This window comes from Talpa occidentalis, unplaced genomic scaffold (genome assembly GCF_014898055.3).
Source record: "Talpa occidentalis isolate TD23 unplaced genomic scaffold, MPIMG_talOcc4v2.1 talOcc4.8, whole genome shotgun sequence".
Taxonomy (NCBI): domain Eukaryota; kingdom Metazoa; phylum Chordata; class Mammalia; order Eulipotyphla; family Talpidae; genus Talpa; species Talpa occidentalis.
Window position 1 is genome coordinate 43,863,457 of NW_023605194.1, and position 14,716 is coordinate 43,878,172.

Below are 14,716 nucleotides of genomic sequence, written 5' to 3' on the forward strand. Positions count from 1 at the left end.
ACAGGATCTCGGTAAAAATGGCTCCTGCAGGCCCAAATAGATGGTGCGAAGGATACCAGCCTTCAAGAATGTCCAGGCTTGGGTTCTGTGTGAGGCTTGATACACATCATCTCACCGAACAGCTGAAGGTGACACCCTCAGGGTTCGTTTTATAACTCTGAGGAGCTGAGGCCAGCCAGGCCTTGTACCACCCTATATTGACCCTCCACAGGCCTCCTGGATATGATTTTTGGCAAGGCCTCCAGACCAATGTGCCAAGTCAGCCCTGGGAAGCCAGGAGGTTTCTGGGGTGGAAACAGGGTCAGACAACCTTCTGAGGACCCTTAACTCAGACCCTGCATGGCTACTTAGGACAGTGGAGCTGAGCCTTGGGCAGAGGGGTACAGACTGCCAAAAGAAGGTCACGGGGGTGGTGGGGCAGGGAAAGGTGGGATTGGGGTCAAAATAAGGGGGTTGCAATTGTATGGGGAATATAAAAATAAAATTTAAAAGAAAAAAAGGTCATAGAGCAAAGTGCTGAAGAATTAAAGTACACTGTGAAGAACCAAAACCAGAATGAGCTAAAAAAGGACTCTAGATTTCAGATTACAGGTTGCAAAACCAGGAATCCTGAGCTATGTGAGTCCCTGAGTCCACTCCAGTTGGCCAAGAGGAAGCATCCTCCCACTCAGAAGTGATTGTCCTCCCCTGAATGTTCAAAATAGGCCCACATACCTCTCCAACCACAGGCCCCAGAAAGCAGCTGGCCTGAGGCAGCTACACCCAGTGACCTAAAAGCCTGACTGAGGTATGAGCGCTGGGGGGGGGGGCACCTGCCCCTGGGAGTGACTTTGGTGCACCACTGTCAGAGTGAAAATGGTCCAGACAGCCAAACACAAGACACAGATTAGTGCCCAGGGTCATGTGGGCTGTCAGTCACGCGGGAGCCAGAGGAGAGAAAGCTGCCATGCAACCCGTGCTCCCAGGCCTGTACAGCAGCTCTGGGGACCCTTGACCCTGCCTCTGACTGTATGCAGGAGCGTGAGCAGCCCAGGTGACATTAGGGCCACCTGTCTCCCTCCTGCTGCCCTCCCCAATCCCTCCCGCACCACCTAGGAGAGAGCATTGTGACCAGGCCCGTGGGTCCTCTTATATTCTCCCTTCACTGCAGCATCCATCAGACTCTTGTGCCCTCCTCTCCCAGAATGCGTTCTCTATCAGCACCATCCATGTGGCCTGACACTAAGGGGCTATGAAGGGTCTGGCGGTCACCCCAGTAGGATAATCCATAGTTTCCTGGCAGAAGGCTCCAGACTCCAAGGACCGAAGACTGGCTGCTCATGTCATAGCAGGTAGCACGAGCTGCATGTTCCCGAGCCCCCCAAGTCCCACTGGGCCAGATTGGAGGTCAGACCAGGTGGGTGTTGTGCCCACACAGGTTGGTATCACACTTAAGGAATCCCAGTTTAGGAAAGTCCAATCTTAGAAGGGGTCGTGAGCAAACCGCCCAATCATCACACAGGGAAACAGCAAGAAAATCTGCCTTCTGTCTAGAGAGAAATAAGATCTTGTTCTTCCAGGGCCACCTGCCATGCGAAAATCCTCAGAAAAGACAGTTGAGAACAAAAGCTGCAACAGGACAGGAAAACATCCATAGGATTATCCCCCAACAGATACCAGGGCTGAAAGCATGCCTGCGTAGGAGAGGACCCGTGTCCAGAGTACAAGGGCAGGCCTTGAGCTCCATCTTTTTCCCTCTGCTCAGCCCTGCCTAGGACTAGAGCACCTGGAGGCAGGATCGGAGACAATCCATGTGAGGCCTGCGGGGGGGATTTGGTAGTGCCTGGGGTCCAGAAGAGGGAAAGCAACCAAGAAAGTGGAGGCATCCTTTCTCAAGTAAGAGGGGGCATCTGGGCTGCTGTCTCTGGCTGAGATGATTTGTGATTGCCCACAGGGGATGCCTGTCCTTGGGATGTCCTGCCCTGCTTAATCTGAATTATTCCCCTGACCCTAGACAGAACAGAAGACCCCAGAGGACCACAGAATCAGATTGGGCCTGGTTTGAGTCCAGTACCACCACTAAACATCTAGGTGACTTAATACAAGTTACTTCAACTCTCCTCTTACCTTCCTTCTTTATAAAAAGAGAAGAAGAATAATTCAGAGTTATATTTTAATTTCATAGATTGGGTCACTTTTTAAAAGATTCCTTTAATTCATTTTGAAATGTTAAATTTTTTTTCTTTTATTTTCATGGGCGTGTCTTTCTAGAGACCTTTTTAATCTGATGACATGTTATTATGCTCACTGGTCTAATTTTCTTATAGGAACCCTCAATGAGGCCAGGTTCCTTCTCGGTGACATTATGCTGTGAGATAGAGACAGGTTTCCCTGTACTTCTTAATGGGGAGAACAGACAAGCAGTTCTTGACCAAGATTCATAATTCTAGGGCTCCCTCTTCTGTAGCACTGCAGAATGTTTTGAAAATGTGACTTCAGAGGTGCTTGAACTGCTTTCTGTTTCTCTTCCCTACTTTTATCAGTATCTTGTCTTTACTGGGCTCCTTACTGTCCTGTTCTGTTTAGATTCTGTTCCCAACCATATTCGTAGGTGTCAAGCTTTGACCAAGAAGGGCTTTTTGGCTGGTGAGTTTCAAGATTTCTGGGAGTGATTTCATTGGGAGGATTCATTTACATCATAATTATTAAGTACTTCCAAGGTGATAGTGAAGGTTAATTGTGGGAGATTTATAATGATAATTATTATTTAGTAGAGTCTCATGTAGATAAATGTGTGCAGGGCATTGTGCCAGGGCAACAGGGTGTTAGGATTAAACTTTTCTAGCTGAAAGGCAGATGGAAACATCTCAGACACTGCTTGATTTCTTCCAAAGAGTCATTCCTCAGACTCAGAACTTTTTTCCATTCAGATTGGAACTCAGTGAGCCATTTGTGTTTTCACAGCCCTTTGGCTACCAGTAACCGGTCAAAAACCTCCAAGCATGGCCAAGCCGGCCCTCAGAACATTCACAAAACCCACACCAATTTTTGAACTCTATAATCTGAGGCCACCACTCTCTCAGGGGAATCCCAGACCTACTGTTCTTTAATAGAAATATTGGAAAATTGAGAGCTCACTGATGAGTTAGAAATACAAGTTCTCCAGACTTTGGAATTCCACTTGGAAGTGTATTTACTAGGCAGCTGTATATGAGCTGGACTCTGAAGAAAGCATTGGCCTCAAGCCACAAAACCTGGGTGTGGTCACAGCTCTGCCCCTTGTTGGGTGTATCATGTTAAACAAGTGATCCTTGCTGGGTCTCCATTTTTTCATTAGATGCAATAATTAAGAATAACAGTGTTCTGCTTGTGCCACAGCATTCTTAGATGGAGATGAAATGATGTATGTGAAGGTCTTGTAAACTGTAAATTCTATGCTATTCAAAATCAAGAAGGGCCTCGCCGGTGGTGCAGCAGTTGAGCACTGGGCTGCAAAGCTGCCCACAGCCTCTGAAGAGCCAGTTCGATCCTTGGCCACCAGCAAGGGTCCCACATGGCACGACAGACCTCTCCTGCCGCCCGCTGCTCCCCTCAGCAGTGTACTTCATCAATCTGCCTATTCTGTTTCCTGCTCTGGCTCTGGTGAATTCTCTCATCCTCCCATGCTTCTGACTGTACCCAGTGCTTGTATAAATAAATAAATAAATCTTTAAAAAAAATCAAGAATGTGAGCCATGGAGCCCAATGGGAAGGGTGTGGCTGCCATTTCTAAATAGCCACAATGGGACCATTTGAAGCAGGTGAGTGAGCTGAAAATTGCATAAAGAATGAGCTACACCAGGCAGTCTGGTGAAAGTGAAAAAAGAAGTAGGGAAAGAAGAGATGAAAAAGTAACAAGTCTCAAAAAAAAAAATACAGGAAGGACAGGAGTTAGAGTCTGATGTCTTTCTAGTTCCTATAAATATCAGCATTCTGGAATATTGCAAAAGTAGGGTATCTTTATAAGCCTCATTATTTTCATTGATTAAAAAAAGGCAGAAGAATCTACTTCTATTACTCATTTCCATGACATGCATATCAATAATCTAGATTGCTATTTTATTGATTAATAGAGATGAATGTGGTAGGGTGTCACAAATGCCTTCCTCGTGTGATCTAAGCTGAGCCTATCTCACATGAACTTGTCACTGTCATCTACCAGGGGCTTAGATCTCTTTGTTAAAACCGGAAAAGATTTCTCCTTCATGTAATGGTGCGTGAATTAACACTGGAGTGTGGTTTTTAAATTACCAGAGTCTTCAACAACAACAAAGTAAACAATCCAGTCAAGAAATGGGCAGAACTTAAAAGACATTTCTCCAAAGAGGAAATGCAAATGACAAATAGGCATATGAAAAAATGTTCAACATCACTTATCATCCGGGAAATGCAAATCAAAACTACACTGAGATACCACCTTACACCAGCAAGGATGGCACATATCAAAAAACTGGCAACAACAAATGTTGGCAAGGATGTGGTGAAAAAGGAACTCTCCTACATTGCTAGTGGGACTGCAAACTGGTCCAGCCACTTTGGAAAGCTGTCTGGAGGTTCCTCAGTTTACTAAAAATAGAGCTACCATATGACCCAGCAATTCCACTCCTAGGGATCTACCCAAAGGACACAAAAATATTGATTCAAAAGGACACCTGTACCCCTATGTTTATTGCAGCACTATTTACAATAGGTAAAACCTGGAAACAACCCAAATGCCCAAAAATAGATGACTGGATCCAGAAGATGTAGTATGTATATATATATGAAAATTACTCAGCAATCAAAAAAGATAAACACATGCCATTCACAGCAACATGGATGGAGCTTGAAGGAATTATGCTCAGTGAAATAAGCCATAAGGACAAAGAAGAATATCACATGGTTTCACTTATAGAAGGAATATAGGGGAACCAAATAAGACATCAGTGTTATGAAATAACAACAATACAAAACACAACAAAGCAAAAACAGACAATTATAAATCAGAGACATACTGTAGGGGAGGAGGAGGGAGAGGGATCAGAGGGAGGGAGGGAGGTGCACAGGGGACTGTGGTGATGGTGCATGGGTGCATTGGTGAAGGAATTTTTATGGGGACTACACCTGAGGAGGTTGGGTGGAAGCAAATATTGTTTAAAAATGAACAATGATGTAAAAAATAAAAAATTTTTAAAATAAATTAAAAAATTATTGGCCTTTTGAATATTTTGAAATAAAATAGAAAGAATAGAATAGCGGATAGCTACCCATTGATAAACATTTATTTCCTTCCATATTTATTGAATAAACATGTGTTGAGTAAATAATATTTGGGACATCAAATATTATAGAATAAACATGCTTAAAATCTCCCTTGCTACAAAACACCTGGAAAGACTAGATCAAATATATGGCATGTAACAGAAAACATGTATAAAGTTAGAAATGAGTAAGGGAAATTCCAAGAAGTCAGAAGCCAAAGAATAAGTAGACCTCAGGATGCCCATAGGGCAATTGGTAACCAGAAAAGCCAGAGCCTCAGGTTATCACAACCACAGAAGTAACAAGCAATAGGACTTGAGAGGGTGGGTAGGGGAATATTGAAGCTGTGATCATCTCACATAAAGCCTAAATAAATTCTCAAAGTACCAATAACATCAGTGAAGGGTAAACTAGAAACAGATTTATTTACTGGAAAAGGGACTCAAGAAAGACACTTGCTTATCTCAATCTCAAATCTGAGTGGAAGGACAGAGTTTCTCCTAAAACATGACAGCCACTGACCTACCTTCCCTGCATTTGAAGTTCAAATTTATGCTACTTTTATGGGTCAGAATATATGACAAGCCAAAAAATTAACATAAATAGGTAGGTTGGTAAAACTGGGAGGTGCCTCACCAAAGCAAATGCAAACCTGCTTTGAAGGAATATTCTCTACCAGGGCTTTGCAGGATTCCCACAGATAAAGAGCAGGCAGCATAAGATCACAATCTAAACTTATAAGCAAAACACTTAAGGATATGTGTTTGCTTCAGCAGCACATATACTAAAATTGGAATGCTACAGAGAAGATTAGCATGGCCCCTGCACAAGGATGACATACAAATTCGTGAAGCATTTCATATTTTAAAAACCAATCAGACTAACATCAGACTTCTCTGAAGAAACACTATGGGCCAGGAGAGAGGAGAAGGACATAGTCAACAGACCCCAAGACAACATGCTAACCAAGAATACTCTATCCTGCAAAGCTTTCCTTCCTCTATGAAGAAAGAATAAGGACCTTCCCAGACAAACAGAAACTCTGGAATTTCATTACGACTAAACCCCCAAAAAATACTACAAGGAGTGCTAAAGCCAGAACCAACAGAGGGATGAATAACAATGAAACGAGTTGTTATTAAAAAAAAAGTTATTGAAAGAATAAATAAATAAAATAAATAAAAAATGAATAATAATTAATAATAAAATAAATAAATAAAATCAGAGGAAAGACAAAATGGCAAATACAGATGCTAAAATATCAATATTAACTCTAAATGTAAATGCACTAAACTCTTCAATAAAAAGACACAGAGTCACAGGCTGGATTAAGAAACAAAACCCAACCTTTTGCTGTCTTTAGGAAACACATAACTACAAAAGATAGGGCCCCCTAGTGGCGCAGCAGTTGAGCGCTGGGCTGCAAAACTGCCCGCAGCCTCTGCAGTGCTGGTTAGGTCCCTAGCTGCTGGGCAAGGGTCCCACATGGTGTGCAGACCTCTCCTGCCGCCCGCTGCTCCCCTCAGCAGTGTACTTCATCAGTCTGCCTGCTCTGCTCTCTACTCTGACTCTGGTGAATTCTCTCACCCTCCAGTGCTTCTGGCTGTACCCAGTGCTTGTATAAATAAATAAATAAATAAATCTTTTTTTTTTTTAAAAAAAAAACCTACAAAAGTAAAAAATATACTCAAAGTAAAAGGATGGAAAACAATGCTACAAGCAAATAGACCAAAATAGAAGGCAGGAACAGCTATACTTATATCAGATAAAACAGATTTCAAACTCAATAAGATAAAAAAAGACCCCAACAGTCACTACATTATGATCAAGGGGACAATAGTTCAAGAAGAAATAGCACTCATTAACATATACTCACCAAATGAAGGAGCACCAAAATATATCAGTCAACTATTATCATCTCTGAGAACAGACATCAGAGAAAACACATATGTAGTAGGAGACTTCAACACACCACTATCAACAATGGATAGATCAATGAGACAAAAAGATAGGTAAGGACACTAAAGCTCTAAATAAGGATCTAAAGCTTATGGGCTTAACAGACATCTATAGAACACTAAACCCCCAAAAAATCTGAGTACACGTTTTTCTCAAGCGCACACAGATCATTCTCCAGGATCAATCACGTACTGGTACACAAGACAAACATCAACGAATACACCAAAATTGAAGTCATACCAACCATCTTCTCTGAACATGAAGGCATCAAACTAGAAATAAACCATAAAAAGAAGGCAAGGAACTCTCCTACCTCATGGAGATTGAAACCCACACTACTGGAAGACCACTGGACTAATGAGGAGATCAAAGAAAAAATTAAAAAATACTTCGAGTTGAAAGACAAGGAGGACACCAATTTCCTAAACATAAAGGATGCAGCAAAAGCAATAATAAGAGGAAAATATATAGCAATAGAGGCTCACATCAAGAAACAAGAAAGAACTCAAAGAAACAAGCTAACCTCAAAGCTCAAAGAGCTAGAAAAAGAACAAAAAAACCCTAAAACCAGTAGTAGAAAAGAAATAATAAAAATCAAAGCAGAAATAAATGAAATCAAAACTAAAAAAAAAATAATACAAAAGAGCAATGAAACCAAAAGCTGGTTCTTCAAAAAAATAAATAAAATAGACAAACTCCTAGCCAGGTTCACAAAGGAAAAAAGGGAGAAAGCACAAATAAATAGGATCACAAATGAAAGAGGAGAAATCACAACAGACACAGCAGAAATCAAAAGAATAATCAGAAACTACTATGAACAGTTACATGCAAACAAGTTCAACAATCTAGAAGTGACAGACAAATTCCTACAACTCTACAATCACCCAAAGCTAAATAAAGAAGAAACAGAACACTTAGACCAATTACAAGCAGTGAAATTGAAATGGTAATCAAAAACCTCCCCAAAAACAAAAGCCCAGGACCTGATGGATTTACAAATGAATTCTACCAAACATTCAGAAACAAATTAGTGCCTATCCTTCACAAACTCTTCAAAAAATTGAGAAGGAAGGGATAATATCAAAAACTTTCTATGAAGCCAACATTACTCTAATACTAAAACCGAACAAGGACAACACAAAAAAAGAAAACTACAGGCCAATCTCTCTAATGAACACGGATGCAGAAATCCTCAATAAAATTTTAGCTATCCGAATCCAACAATGTATCCATAAGTTAATTCACCACGACCAAGTAGGATTTATTCCAGGGACACAAGGATGGTTCAACATTCAAAAATCAATCAATGTTATCCAACACATCAACAAAAAGAAATAGAAAAACCATATGATAGTATCAATAGATGCTGAGAAAGGTTTCGACAAAGTGCAACACTCATTTATGATAAAGGCCCTTGAAATTCTCGGGATACAAGTAACATACCTCAACATCATAAAGGCCATATATGACAAGCCCATAGCCAGTATCAATCTCAATGGCAAAAAGCTGAAAGCATTTCCATTAAGATCTGGAACAAGACAAGGATATCCACTCTCACCACTGCCTTTCAATATAACACTGGAAGTCCTAACCAGAGCAATAAGACAAGAGAAAGACATACAAGGATTCCAAATAGGGAAGAAAGAAGGTAAACTATCATGATTCGCAGATGATATAATATATATAGAGAACCCCAAAAACTCCACAGAAAAACTAATTAAACTAATCAATCAGTTTAGTAAAGTGGCAGGATACAAAATCAACATGCAAAAATCAGTAGCCTTCCTATACACAAATAATAAATCTGAAGAAGAGGAAATAAAAAAATCCCTTTTATTATTGAAACAAAAAAAAATCAAATACTTGGGAATAAACCTAACAAAAGAGGTAAAGGACCTATACAAAGAAAACTATAAAACACTGTTAAAAAAAATAGAAGAAGACACAAAGAAATGGAAAAACATCCCCTGCTCATGGATTAGAAGAATTAACATTATCAAAATGGTCATCCTACGAAAAGCAATTTACAAATTCAATGCTATTCTGATAAAAATTTCAGTGACATTCTTCAAAGAAATAGACAATTATTGATGAAATTCATATGGAATAACCAAAAACCCTGAATAGCCAAAGCTTTCCTGAAAAAAAAGAAGGGAATGGAGGCATCACACTCCCAGACTTCAAACTATATTACAAAGCCATAATCATCAAAACTGCATGGTATTGGCACCAGAACAGACACACTGACCAATGGAACTGAATGGAAAATCCAAAAATAAATCCCCAGATTTATGGTCAACTAACCTTTGACAAAGGAGCAAAGAATATGCACTATAGCAAAGAAAATTTGTTGAATAAATGGTGCTGGAAAAACTGGGTTGCTACATGCAAAAGAATGAAGCTTGACTACTACCTCACACCATGCACAAAAACCAACTCAAAATGGATAAAAAACTAGACATAAAACCTGAAACCATAAAATACATAGAAGGAAATGGAGGTGAAACACTACATGACATGCACCTCAAAAACATTTTTACAGACACATCACCCAAAGCAGTGATAGTGAAGGCAAAGATCAATAGCTGGGACTACATCAAATGAAAGAGCTTCTGCACAGCAAAAGAGACAATAACCAAAACAGAGAGAAACCCCACCGACAGGGAAAAATTTTTGCACACAACACTAATGATAAGGGACTGATCACAAAAATCTACAAAGAGCTGATGAGACTCAACAAAAACAAAGAAAATAATCCAGTCAAAAAATGGGCAGAAGAGCTAAAAAGAAACTTCTCCAAAGAGGAAATGCAAATGGGCAACTGGCATATGAAAAAATGTTCAACATTACTTGTAATCAGGGAATTGTAAATCAAAACTACAATGAGATGCCATCTTACACCAGTGAGAATGGCACATATTAAAAAAACTAGCAACAACAAATGTTGGCGAAGTTGTGGAGAAAAAGGAACTCTCCTGCACTGCTGGTGGGAGTGCAAACTGGCCCAACCACTATGGAGAGCTGTGTGGAGATTTCTGGACCTACTAAACATAGAGCTTCCATATGATCCAGCAATTCCACTCCTAGGTATTTACCCAAAGGACACAGAAACATTAATTCCAAAGGGCAACTGCATGCCTATGTTTATAGCAGCACTGTTTACAATAGCTAAGCTTTGGAAACAACCCAAATGCCCAAAAGAGGATGACTGGATCAAGAAGATGTGGTACATATACACAATGGAGTACTACTCAGCAATCAAAAAGATAAACACATGGAGTTTGCAGCAGCATGGATGGAGCTAGAATGGATTATGCTCAGCAAAATAAGTCAGAAAGAAAAAGAAAAATACCAGATGGTCTCACTCATAGCAGGAATTTAGAAAACCTAAGTAAGGGACCAGGAAAAAGACTAATTAATACAAAGTAAAGATCAAAATCAACAAGCAACTATAAACCAGAGACACACTATGGTGGGGGTGGGAGGGAGAGGAAGGATAAGGGTCAAAATAAGGGGGTTGCAATTGTATGGGGAATATAACCAAAATGAAAATGCATGCATTGTGCAAAAATGAAAAATACTGTAAGAATTATATAAAATAAAATATTAAAAAAAATAAAAATAAAAATTGGTTTACCTGTTTAAAAAAAAAAGAAAAACACTTAAGGATACAAGCCACCAGGAGGGCATATTCAGCTGATATAATAGCATAAAGAATGAGCTACACCAAAGATTTAGATATTGGCATGACTATACATAAAAATGTAAATCACTATGTTTGAATGCTTTTAAAAAAATTTAAAGAAATAGAAAACATAGGCATGAAACAGAATAAAATAGTTTATAAGAAATAAAGAGTTTATAAGAAATAAAACATGAAAGTAAATACTAACTGAACAAAGATCTGTAAGTTGGACCACACAATCTGTAGATAAGAGAAAGGGGAAACAGGTTTATTCGTACTTTACTGTTAAGGCACTAGTGTGTGTGTGTGTGTGTGTGTGTATATAATTTTTTTTAATTATTGTCTTTATAATGTGACTTATCTTCTCTACAAACTTTTTTTTCACATTTGTTTTTTGCGTAGAAGAACTGGGGTGCAGGCAAGAGGTGTTGGGGGGTGTGTGAGAGGATCCACCAGAGACAGAGTGGGGAACAGAACAGGTGGATTGACTGAAATACACTGCTGAGGGGAGCAGCAAGCAAGACAGGAGAGGTCTGCTGCGCCATGTGGGTTGCTCCCTGGCCGGCCAGGGATCAAACATGTGCTGCAGAGGCTGCGGATTGCTTCATAGTGTGGTGCTTAACCCTTTGCACCACCAGGGAGGCCCAGCCTGTTGATAACATTTTATATGATGACCATCATTCTTGCTCACAGCTTGGTTTTTTTTTGCTATAAAGATTTATTTATTTATGCATACAAGAACCGGGGAACAGGCCAGAGGCATGGGAGAATGAGAGGATTCACCAGAGACAGAGTAGGGAACAGAACAGGCAGGCTGACTGAAATACACTGCTGAGGGGAGCAGCGGGCGAGGCAAGAGAGGTCTGCTGCGCCATGTGTGTGACCTCTGACAGTACAGCTATCAGTTTCTGTTTGCTAGAAACGTCTTTATTTCACCCTTGTTTTTGAATCACACTTTTAGCTGGCAGACACTTTGACGTTATTGCTGGTTGACACCTCTCAGCACCTGAAGTTATTTCATTGTGTCTGGCTTCCATTATTGTTACTGTTTAATGGTCATTTCTCTATAGAGAATTTCAAAGTTTATTGGGGGGGGGGAGGAATTATTGTGAAGATCTTTTCATTTCTGAAATTTTACTACCAGTTTGTACATAGATATTAATTTCTTTTAATTCTTCCTGTGTGGGATTTGTTATTCCTGAATGGAAGGTTCACATCTTTTCTCATTCTGGAAAACATCTTGGTCATCATCCCTTCACTTACTCCATCTCCACCATTCTCTATTTTGCCTTTTCGAATGCCAGTTAGAAATCTATTCTTTTTCTTATTTTCTACTTTTTGACTCTTCAGACGGTGTTCTCTTTGGGTTTATTGTGTGTGTGTGTGTGTGTGTGTGTGTGTATACACATATATATATATATAGTGTGTATATATATATATATAATATACACATATGTGTGTGTGTATATATAAATATATATATGTATATATATGTGTGTGTGTGTGTGTGTGTGTGTGTGTTTGTGAATCAACCCATGGAAACTTTACCCGCCCAGACTGCAGGAAAAATAAGGAATGAGACCCTGGGTCTCACCCACAGCTCTCCCAGGCGGGGTCCCGCTACAGCTCAAACACCAGTGGCTGCAAATGCTGACCAAGGCTGGGAAGAGCCTGGGAACCAGCACTGACTCTGGTTCTCTTCAAAAAGGGGAGCAGGAGACCCCGTGTCTGGGTCTCAGAACCTGGGCTGGGCCAGATGTAGGTGTTGGCAGGAAGTAGACAAAGAGGTCTGAACAACATGGATTTTCTCCCCACTGCTCAGGAAGGAGGGAATGGTCACATGTACTAACACCCACTGAGGGCCAGGCTCTGTTCTGAGCGCTTCGTGTAGTAACTCCCTTAATATTCATAGCCTATGGGTCTAGCTATTTTTATCCCCATTTTTACATAAGGAAACTGGGACAGAGAGGCCAAAGAAGTTACCAGGCCACACAGCTAGTGGATGCCAAAGCGGCCCAAGCCCAGGCTGTTCAGCCCGAGCCCACTCAGTGAGCGCCTTCCCTCTGTCTCCTCTTGCATCTCACACCACAGCGCCCTGGCTCAAGTGCAGGGAGATCACCCCTGCGGGCCTCTTCTTCCATCCCAGAGCTGAATCTTGAAGTCCTCGGTCCCGTGTGCTCCTCTAGCCTAAACCTCATCTATTCGCCCCATCCCACACCCCAACACTTCTGCGTGGCAGATGAGCCTCTGGCCCTCTCAGTTTGCTTCCCGAGGGCTGTCAGCAGGGCCGGATGAGGTGAAGACAGGATGGGTGGTGCTGTGAGTGGGGAGAGCTAAGGGAACCCATAACGACACTGGGGGCGGTGCAGGAAGCAGAAGCGATGTGCACTAGGCCTGGTGATGAGTTGTGTGGTGAGCCTGCCTGGGGGGATGACACCACTATTTCAGAAGCCTCCCGTGAGAAGCGAGGATGTCTCTTAGGAGTAGCTCATTTCAAGACTTCAGGTAGGAAGGCAGGAGGGGTTTGGGGTGACTGGGAGCCACTGGGTAGGGACAGAGGAGCATGGGCATGAAACCACTCCTTTGAGGGAAGAGCCTGATGGGGCAGGAAGTGCTGCTTCATGTAAGAAAGAGACTTGGATTCCAGACTGTGCTTCGGTGCTAACTCATTGGGCAGATTTTAGCCCACTCTGTGCCTCAGTTTCCTCATATACCAAGCAAAAAGGGTAGAGTACACAGTCTCTTTGGCCCTTCAGATGCTGACTGAGTCACTAAGAAAGCTGAAAACAAGTGCCCTGGAGATAATATGATAAGGGTCAGTATGGAGACCAAGTTCCTTGGATTAATGCCATAAACTGCTGGCTTCCCAAGGAGGATGATCCCAGGGCCTTTGAAAGCCTCCTCTTCTGCTATTTACCTCTGTGGGGCTGCCATATTGTCTGGAATTCCATCATTCAAGTCCCTGCTTTGATTTGAAGGCCCAGAGGTTCCAGGTAGAGTGCAGGGGGAGTTCACACCCTCCATAAACCCAGGGGCTCAGGAGGCAGCTGCCTCTGCCAGGTGCCAGAGAGGAAAGGACTCCAAGGAACTCAGTTTGGATAAGGGTAGAGAGAAGAGATTACAGATTATAAACAAACCCAGCTGAGGCTCCAGAGCCACCTCAAACTGGGGAAGAAACTTCCAGGTAATTGTTGCCCAATTGTAGGCAACAACAGGTAGCTCACAGTTACTGCCGGGATCCCAGTGTGGCAGGGACTAATCAACAGGAGACTCGAGCATCAGTAGAAGACCTGCAGAGCAAACTTAAAGGCCTCTCCCATGTAGGATCTTAGGGTGTAGGCATATGGGAGCTTTCATTTTAGAATTCAGACTGATTTTCTTCCATGAGGCTCAGAGAGAGATCCCCAAAGGGAAATGGAGAGAATAAGGATGAATCACAACCTCTCATCTTTCCCAGTTATGTCAAGAACCTAAAGTGCATATAGGGTTGGGATGGAGAGTAAGAGAGATGAGGTTAAGGGGCCTCCCTGTGGTGCAGGGGTTCAGTCTTAGTACCATGAAGCTGTCCGCAGCTATGGGTTTGATCCCAGGCCAGGGAGCTACACACATGGCACAGCAGACCTCTCCTGACTTGTCTGCTACTCCCCTCAGCGGTGTACTTCAGTCAGTCTGCCTGTTCTGCTCCCCACTCTGTCTCTGGTGAATCTTCTCACACCCTGCTCCTCTGGCCTATACTCCATTTCCTGTGTTCATAAATAAATAAATCTGAGAAAGAGAGAGAGAGAGAGTGAGAGAGAGATGAGGGTAGGAGAA

General features: G+C 41.8%; 1 non-coding gene across 1 annotated transcript; it reads left to right on the forward strand.

The window, feature by feature from the left end:
• The first annotated feature begins 6,019 nt into the window (after nt 1–6,019).
• Nucleotides 6,020–6,126, forward strand: LOC119235005 (U6 spliceosomal RNA). Its single transcript, XR_005122761.1, has one exon. It is a non-coding gene; the product is annotated as a U6 spliceosomal RNA (small nuclear RNA).
• Nucleotides 6,127–14,716: the final 8,590 nt, after the last annotated feature.